The following is a 9,361-nucleotide window of genomic DNA, read 5'->3' as shown; positions in this document are numbered from 1 at the left end:
CCTCAGCCAGTGGGGAGGGAAAGGGTGCCAAGCTTGGCCAGCCCCGTCCTGGCTCCCTGCTGCCCTGGCAGGGTTGTGGTCTGCCAGCTTCCCCTCGGGCAGGCAGGATCTGCTGGCTTTGCTGCTGCAACAGCAGATACATCGCCAAAGGCTGCTGTGCAGCGCAGAGTTTCTCTCTCTTGCACATCTCTGCAATGCTGTTGCCATCTTTCAGGTTGCACCACGGCAGCTGCCTGCTTCACCTGTGCCTACGGCTGGCCATGAGGTAAAGCAAAATAAATGTGCTGATCGCAATGGTAGCACTGCTTCTCTTACATACCATCCTTACAACTCAGCCCGAAGGTGGAGGCGTAGGCTGGGCTTGTTGCCTTGTGTGTCAGGAGTGTCTCTGTTCAGAGATTTGCTAACAATCCTGTGGCTGAGCCTTTCATAATGATGCTCAGGTTTCTTTCCCACCAGAAACTGAATTTGACATTACTGATGAAGTTAATAGAAATTACAGATGTGGGGTGAATCTTGTTGAGCCAAAAGTGTCCCATTGCAGAAGATCTCTTAGCCATAATTCAATGTCCCATCTGTTTTTCTTATGAACTAATGAGCAACATTAAAATCAGATCAGTACATTTAATGTCTGCTTTAGCAGATTCTGTGTCCTGAGGTTTCTGAGGCTTTTCTAAAGGTGTGTTAGAGAAATAAGGTCTCTCTATTTCTCTCCAAAGCCTGTGTTGGCTAAATGAATCTGAGCTCTATGTGAAAATATTACAGCTGCTATGAACCCATCTAGACTTCTGCACTTGTTAGCTTTAAATTGCCAAAGGTGCCAAGATGATTGACTTCTCTAAAAAAAATAATATTAAAGCCATTTTTTCTCCTAAATAGAAATGGTAATGAGTCAACAAGAAACCAAACTAATTTATACACCTTACGGGTAATTGATTTAGGAAACAAGCCTTATCTATCAGTTTTTCCTCAGTAAGAGTTGTAGAAAGATATGTTTTCTTTCCAGAAAGCATATTAAAAATGAAAAGCAACATATCTTTCCATAACGTGTTTCTAACTAAGTAGACATAGCAGTGCCATAGGTGGCCATAACACAGCAATTACAGGCTGATAGGAAATGTGGTTTTGAAACTGAACATTCTGGCACAAGATGATAGCAAAGATATCAGCTCAGTGTCCATCCACTTATTAAATGAGTCTAATATTTTATACTTATTATTTGGAGTCAGTGTCCCAAAATAAAATTTCAGGACGTATACCTAAGCCTGCACCTTTGGTAGGGTCACTGTCACTTGAAACAGGCAATGGGGCAGCTCTGGCAGCCTCTCACTGCCCTGCCTCTGACTACATTGCGTGTGTGCAGTTTACACCGCATTGCAGAGGATGAATCGCTTATACAAGCCACTCGTGTGACTTTTAGTTTTATGTTACGGAAAAAGAAGCTTTTTGGCTATACTATTTGATGACAAAACTCCTGCAGGATCCATACACGGGAAGATCAAAGCAAGGGATCCTGCTGTCCTCAGAGGCGGGGTACAGAGCAATTAGTGGAGTAACTGGCACTGTGTAGTTCATGTCACTGCAGACTTGAGAAACAAACAAACAACCCTCGTTAAAAGCAACAAGCCAGACAGGGAAAAAGGGATGGAAATAGACTGTAAGAAATTGTCCAGTTAGGGGAGTTCACAGCTTTCCCCGACTATGAAAGCTCAGGGAGAGCCAGAGCTGCAGCAAAGGAATTATCCATGATCCTACACCCTACATCTATCTCGGATGGAAACACCACTGTCTCTGGCCGGGCCACTGCCAAAAAGGCTATTCTAACCCATTTTGGGTTATCCCAGAGCATCAGTCTTACCAAGAAAGTGGCAAGACACTATTCCACTGCTACTAGAAAAAAGAATTCAGGGAAATTTTTCAGCGCTTGCAGGTCTGAAGGGTAAAAACCTTAGGTAGTGTTGCTTTCCCACTTAATTTTTATACTGTCTGCTGAACTGCAGTCTGTATTTGATTTATGTCAAGACAGAGCATTTTATTCATCTTGTCAGCATGCATGGTAGTGCTCATGGAAATCGACTCACATGATGCATCTTCCTTCCAGGGTAGCGCACCATGGGCTGCAGACACTGCTTCACTGTGCCTGGCCTCCTCACACTGGCAGAATGGACTTCTCCAGGGTTGAAGGATGGCCTTCACATCACCTGGCTAAGGCTGAAATGATATCATAGCTCTCAGAGGCACCCTCGGCTCTGTACAGCACCTGTTCTTGCAGGTTACTACATCACTCCCTTGATAATAGCCATAAATAGGTGGCTCAGGTCCATAATTGCAGCAAGGCGCCCAGGAGCTGGCAGACGGCTCTCATCCCTTCGATACAGTGAAAACTTCAAGTAACATGGACACTTGAAACAGCAGGAGAAGCAGGTATGCCTATGGCACTGCTAGAGAACTGAGGTGTCCAGCCAAAACATTTAGGTCTAGCTTGCTTTTATTTCCACTTCACTCACTCTGAATCAGCCCAAGGGCCATCATAAGGGGAGGAACATTTAGTAACAAATGTGGCAGCCAAAACCTGGACAAATTCCTGGAAGTCTTGCAAAAGCCATCCCTTCAACCAGAGGGAGTCATTGCTGACAGTCTTGAGACCGAAGGTCTGGATGTGGTTGGTAACAGGTCTATGAACAGTCTGTACGCATTGTAGGAACATCCATCTTTCCTATGGATGAATAAGGAATTCCTCAAGTGTATAAAGCCATAATCTTTTGCAAATGCCATAAAAAAACCCACCATGGTGATATAATTTCCTTTTCAAACTATCTTTTTTTTTTCTTCTCCATGTGAAAGTGAATATTTAGAAACCAAATTTGGAAGACAAACACAGCTTTTCCTCGCAGGAAGCTCATTCTTTTCTGTTATAAATGGTGCTAGCTGGCTAGGCTTTTACCCAGCGAGGGCTGCCAACTCTGCAAGAGAGGTTACTCATCTCCAGTCCATGTGGCCCTTTCCCTGTTATTATTACCACATATATTTAAAAAAAATATTCTTAGCTCAAACAGGCAGGCAATGAATGAAAGTGAATGTGCCAGATGTCCCTCTCGATTCTGTCTGGTCTATCCATTTTCTGCCTCTTCTGGGGTAAACAGTTGCCTGTGGATGGGGTATTTATCAGAAACCTTTAACAAGGCGAGGAAATGAAGCCAAAAGCTAGGCCTATAGCACACCACAGCTGCTGGCTTTATACGCTAGGTCGTTCTGATAAACCCAGCCTTTTTCCCTCTTTCTAGGGCTGGCCTCTTAGCTCCTTGCAAACTGGCCTGTTCAGGGTACATATTGTTCATAGGAGATGAAGGTAATTTAGCAAAATCAGATGGTGATGGACACTCCTCTTACCACAGTGTGATTTATTTTATCTGTTTCATTACCTTTGGATCCCAAGCATGGTGACATGGGTTTTCTCATTTTGACTGGAGGCTGGACACAGCGTGTTTACAAAGAAGCACTTGGACCTTTCTCCTAATGGCCTCTGCAGAACTCACCAGATGGTTGTAATCCCAAACTACAGTGCTACCATTTTCCTAACTGCCCCACTCTTGATCAATGGTGTCTCAATACGTGCATGAAACAAAGACTTTAATAATCTGATATGAACAGTTAAGAGTTATCCCAGTAACCAGATATTACCAGGCTAATAGATTATGGATTAGCCACAGTTCATTTTCATCCAGTGCCCAAGCAGGGTAGGGAGAACTCCTGGCAGAGTTTGGCCATTTATATAAGCTCTGTTTTCTGCTTGACAGCACTCTTTCCCAAAGACATAACATCTTTAATATATCTGAGGAATCTGAGAAACTCTGTTAAATCTAGGCCCTTAAAAATGATTTATGTGACATCAGGTCACGTAAGTACTGGAATTCTGCTTACAGTCCCCAGACCAATGTTTTACAGTTTATTCTCGACATGTCCTGGATACAAGAACACACTGAGAGTGTTTTGTCTTCATGCCTTTCATTTCAGAACAGTCTTGGGTATCGGTGGGTCTGAAACTGTCTCAGCTTCCCACCCCAAACCAGCACACCTTATCTGAGCTACCCACATCTCCTCCACATGCAAAGATTGAGCTGGGGGTGCAGTCAGAACAGGATTTCTCACAAGATGTTCTTTATTGCTCACTGGGTGGTTAAAATAATGAGCAGTTGTTTCTGTGGTATTTTAGACGTTACACTTTTCGTCCTGGCCAGAACAGAGGAATTGCAGAGAAGAGCACATTTCAAGTAATAAATTTGAACATTTTGAAACTTGAGGAGAAAAGGTGAATTAAGATGAAGCCAAAGATTCAGGTTAGATCTTGTTTAATCGAAACCAGGATATCCATCCCTGACAAAAATGTTGACCATGGCTATTTTTTTGGCACCATGTCTGTTCTCTCCCCACCCTGCTTTCTTGGAAGTCACTGTGCTCTGGCTCTTCAATTAGAGACAGATAATTGATGCATTGCAGACTGGAAAAAGCTTATCACACTGCATTATTTGTTCCACCACCAGAGCCCTATCACCACTGTGAAATCTATTTCTGCAAGTTTGAAAGAGACTTGGATAAACCACCTGGCGATCCCGTCTGAGACTGTCAACAGTCTGATCCAGACGGTTTGTCATGGACCCTTGAAAATGGCATTGATGGAGTGAAGGTGTCTGTGTCTCCAGTGCATATTTTGGAGTGAGGGTTTGTGCAGATGAGCTGGCGGAGGTTGTGCTGTGTTTTGGAGGATCACCCAGACAGTGGCTCTCCTGGTAGCCGAGAGCTCTGGCCCGAATTCTGTCCACTGCTAATCCTTTTGTTTAGGGCACCACTGAGTTTAGGCATATGGAGGGTGGGAAAGATGTTTTTTAGGCTGCAAAAAGTGGAGGGATGAGGCAGCAGTGGCAGTCCAGGGCTGCTGGAGCACATCACCGCAGGGCACTTCCCTGGCCAAACTGTGGGGGCCCCAGGGGTGGTGGAGGGTGGCAGAGAGGCAGGAACTCAGCCCCAGCTCTTAGATTACATTGGAAAGAAAATGCCAGTGTCAAGCAAGGCAAGAGGATTTCCTGATTGGTGGAAAATGGAGTTAGGGAGGATCCAGACCCTTCTGGAGACTTCTGCTTTGGGTGAGGGCAGAAGTCATGTAATGGAGCTGGATCTACCCCACGCTCCTCCTCCGACAGCTAGCGATAGCTTCCTGTAACCAGTGAGGAAAACACGTACAAAACACACCTCACCGTTACGTACCTCCACAAACTGGTGTAACTGCAAACCACACGCAGCTTGGGTGTCACGAAACAAACTGCCCAAAGCACTCACAGCACCATGGCCATCCACAGAGCTCAGTGGCAGCGGGTTGCAGGAGAAGAAAATGTACAACCATGGAGAAGATGCTGCACAGACTGAGTATAAACCCTTTTTGAGTGCACCACACTTGGAAAGCCCCATGAACCTGCCTTCCCCTTGGTAGCCCATCTCTGTGGAGGCTCCCCTGGGGAAGAGGGTGGTGGGTTTTGCCTGAATCCCCATTACTGACCAAAACTCCTGCAGAAACAAGGAGCAGACCACAGAAGCCTTAAATGAAAATACCTCACTTGTTCCTGTGGGTTTGCAGTGGTCAGCACAGAGGTGGGAAAAGGCTTCAAAGCCGTTTTCTCCTAGCAGCCACACTGAGTATGACTCAGTGGAGATTGCTTGTGAAATAGCAGATTATCTCTGTGTCTGGTATTGAGGAGTTATCACCACACAGAGGATTATTTCTAAGTGAAGGAACTGTAAATGTTTAATTACAGATACAATGCTGCCTGGGCTACAGCAGGCTTTTTTTTTTTTTTTTGGTTTTTAATTTTAATAATTTTGTTGCCTCTTGAAATGGTGGCCTGCAGTTTTACATAACAACCTCACTAATAACCCGCTTTCCCAATGTCAAAATGAATAACTTAGTAATAAGAGTCCCCTTTCTCTCAGAGCAGAGTTTTTGCTTGCAGAGAAGGTGGGAAGCAGCTTTCACCCAGCAGTTACTGCCTTTTAGCTGATATCTCATTATCTGACACAAACAGATCTATGTGCTTCACTTCATCTTAAACTGTTGATTACCAGATAGAGGCATATCCTGCTGCCAGAGACCGAATGGGGAAAAACAATTATGGCTGTGCTGGAGGTCAGCTAGCAAAGGCTGGAAGGGTGATGCTGGATATGCAAACACACATTGCTTTTTCTTCTGAGTCCAAAACTTCTGCCTGTAGACAATGATTTTGTGGGCCAGCTATTCTTTGCTGAAGGCACAGAGGAGAATGATGGGCAGCAAAGATTTCTACAGATGGGATTCTGTTGAAAAGACTGGAAACAAAAGAGCAAAGTCTAAACTCTATTATTAATTTGGACCAAAAAACGTGTGTAGCATCAAACCGCCAGAGCAGTGATGGGTAGGAACCAGGTGGACTCCATTACAAAGCGACAAAGGGAATCTTTCTGCTTTCTAATAGCTGCCAATAAACACGCTTGTTTCAGCTTTTGCAAGAAATGATAGACAGGGGCTTTGAAGCCCAAATCTCTTTGTTTTTATTCCTCCTCCCTTTGGGACATGGGTGCTGTGGATGTTCATTACTCACGCTGGAAACATTTGCCACAGGAAGCTCCTGGAACGGAGTTTGGAAAGCCATGAAAGCCCTAATGGCAGCTGAAAACATCAGTGCTGTCCCAGCACTTGCTGAAGCAAATTATTAAGTGCCAAGATAAATTAATGTTTGTTTCTGAGTCATTCCCAATTTTACAGAGTCCAGGGTTTTCAAACTCCCTTCCTACCAAGAAAATCCTCTCTACTTGAAAAAGAAACCCCATTTTGGTAGCAGCAGCTTCCAAAATGTGGAACTATGTTTTCAGAAGTCTTGCTTCACTCTCCAGTAAATTCCTTTCCATCTCTCCTTGCCCAGTGAAATAACTGGAATATTTGCATTTTTTTTTAAATCAGGATTTTCAGTAGTCGTAAAGCATAGGTTAATGAGCCTCTTGTGCAAGACTCTTTAGTTAATTAATATTTATACACTGAAGCAAGGCTCAAGAGCTAATCTATGAAGTGTTATTCAATAATCCTGAACATCTGGCTTAAGAATCCAAGATTTCACTGAAATTGAATTAAGATTCCTGCCATTACGGCTTCAAAATAAGGGAGATAAACAGAAGAAAAGCATGAAGCAAGGGGACACAGCTCTGTCTGGCAAGCCTGTGGGCTGAGATAACCAGGAGCCACCCCTGTTCCTGCGGCTGTGGCTGAGACAACGGGGGTGTTGCAGGCAGCAGGTCATGTTTATCCTTGGGGGGAAACACTGAGCCCGCAGCGGCTGAGGTCTCTGCTCCTACGCCACGCTTGGCTGATGGAGAAGGAGAGAAAGGGAAGAGCTGCCCCTGGCTGCCTTCGGTCCCAGCAGCCCCAAGCACTGCCCCTGCGGTGGCTCAGCCCGGACCCCACGTGTCCGTGGGGACTGGCACTGCCTTTCTGTGGGCTGTTAAATAGGAAATTACCAAGGCAAGTGGCTGGGAACAGGCCAACAGTGACGCCCCTCGTGCTTGTGCCGCCAGCAGACATACCCCGACTAAGCGTTGCTCGCCCCTCTCCACTGCATCTCCAGCCAGCGCCTCCTCCCGTGACATGACTTGCCCTGCTGTCTCCCACAGAAAGGATATGAATATAAAACAGAGTGCTTTCTCACCACCGTTCGAGCACTGTCTCACCATCATTCAGCAACCATCAGTTGTGCATCCCTTCCAGCATCTACAAGGGTCTGAATGAACAGCCTTCACAGATCTCTCTTCTGGGCTCATCTTCCATTTAGACAGGAGAGCCACTGCCCCTTTCAAAATTCTTGCTGCTTGAGCCTTATTGTCTGTGCTTCTCTGGTCAAAACCAAGGTCTCCTATGATTTCACAAGGATTAAGTTTAGGCTTAGTTTATTCATATGGACCATGCCTCATCTCCATCTCAGTAATATGCCAGGGAGTGAGGACACATGCCCCTTGCAGCTGCAATCAATGAAGTTGGGGCATTTTAGCAGATGTAACTCATTTCCCATGTTTAGCAGTGCCTGTGGTGTTATTTTTTGTTGCTGTAGCATGTTGGTATGCTTAAGACTTTTTACATTATTGAATACCTTACCACCTCATCTCACTAGCAGGTCTTGGCCTTCCAGTTGTTCACATCCTGGTTTCTTCCCAAGATGTCTTTTGGAGTGCACTAGTTCTCCCCTCAAAATTAAGCCTGGGTGACATTTGTGGATCATTAGCTTCAGAGACTACCTTTTGGGTGGATGAAAGCTTCACCACCATCCCAACAGACCCCCGGTGCTCCCAGTTTCCTCACATCCCATCCTTGGACATGCAACCTCAGCCTCGTGCTCTAAAACCATCCGCTGTAGCACCCTTCACCACAACTCTCATATTTCATCAGGCAACTGAACAGGAAGGAAAAAAAAAAAAAAAAGTGGGATAATTTAGGGCCACAGAGCACCCGAGAGGGTACAGAGGAGCCCCAGCCAAACACTAAGCAGGGTGGTCAACCTTGATCAAGTTATGAGCCAGTCCCTCACATTGCAGGGCCAGGGATCACTCCCTGGGACTGATGCCTTCAGTAAGGTTGTTGTAGCCATGTACTGGTGAAGTGTTTCTCACAGGCCAAGGAGCTACTTGTTCTTGGGAAGGCTGGGTGTGCATGTGGATATGTGTGCGTTTGCAGAACGGCATTCTGCAGTTGTGGCTTTCTAGAGGATACCAGTGGGTGGTTCAAAAAATATAATAAGGATATTATTATACACATATAATTTGATTCTTTCAGTCTGAAATAAGCCCCTGGTAAATTTACATTTACTTGGCAGCGAAGATATAAAACTTGGTTTGGCAGTTGCATTTAGGAAAACACAGGGAACTCAAGGGAAAAAAATATCGCCTGGCTGAGTAGGTTGAACTAATGTTGAGAAATGGGGCTCTGTGAATCTGAATTCAACCCATTTTTTCAGAGCAACTTACCCAGTCTCCTTCCACCATTGGCCAACTGACAGAAATTCAATATTTTTCTTTTAGTGAATGAAAAGCATAGTCAGAAACAGCCATTGGGTCAGGATCATATGCAAAAGCTCCTCTTGTGCTTTTGTTTCCTAATTGCTCTTGGAAGGATTTTTCGTACTGGGCTGACGCAGTTGTGTGTGTGAATTTCCTGGCAAATAAGGAAGGTGACTGTGTCCAAAAGACATTTAAGAGTGTGAATTCACAGCCTTTCCATGTCTAATCAAGGAGCGTGAACCATTAGCCACATGTTCTCCATTTCCATCACATTTTTTCACACTTAAACAAAAAC

This window comes from Grus americana, chromosome Z, assembly GCF_028858705.1.
Source record: "Grus americana isolate bGruAme1 chromosome Z, bGruAme1.mat, whole genome shotgun sequence".
Classification (NCBI taxonomy): Eukaryota; Metazoa; Chordata; class Aves; order Gruiformes; family Gruidae; genus Grus; species Grus americana.
The sequence above is the reverse complement of the archived record's forward strand: the minus strand, read 5'-3'. Positions refer to the sequence as shown.